The sequence below is a fragment of the Phalaenopsis equestris genome, unplaced genomic scaffold (genome assembly GCF_001263595.1).
Source record: "Phalaenopsis equestris unplaced genomic scaffold, ASM126359v1 Scaffold001363, whole genome shotgun sequence".
Classification (NCBI taxonomy): Eukaryota; Viridiplantae; Streptophyta; class Magnoliopsida; order Asparagales; family Orchidaceae; genus Phalaenopsis; species Phalaenopsis equestris.
The window spans coordinates 203,714-204,296 of NW_018165802.1; positions in this window are offsets into that span (position 1 = coordinate 203,714).

Below are 583 nucleotides of genomic sequence, written 5' to 3' on the forward strand. Positions count from 1 at the left end.
AATATGCTAATTTTCATGATTATTTTAAGGAAATAATGTGAAATAACTTGAAAAATATGGATCTCTGTATAGAAACCTCATCTGACTTTGGAAAAATCAGAAAATGTTCCCCCTTACACAGGCTACAATATGTAAAAATTTCAAACCAAGGTGATATGTCAACATGCATGGAGAATCAAATAATTCCAGGTAGTATTTAAATAATTAAAAATATTTTATGCATCAAATGGGATTGAAAATTATTCCACATTGTTTTCCTCTATTCAGTGAGCAAGAGGGTATTTTAACCGTCCACATAGCTTGCTGACTCGGCCCACTATTCACGTCTCAAGGCGCCGTCCGACTCGATCTCCCCCATCCGTTTGATACACGCTTGATCGAACGGCTCCCCGTCATCGTCCCCGATAGAGTGATCCCGTGGTCGTCCAAACTAAAACCTTAAGATCTGGGCCTAGACTCAACCAAATCGCTTCAGGTTTGATTCTATGGACTCGTCTAAGCGAGACGAACACATCTATACGGCTAAGGTACCATGAAATCAAGCTTAAGTAAATGGAGAATCAAAATAAGCTCGGGAGGAGGA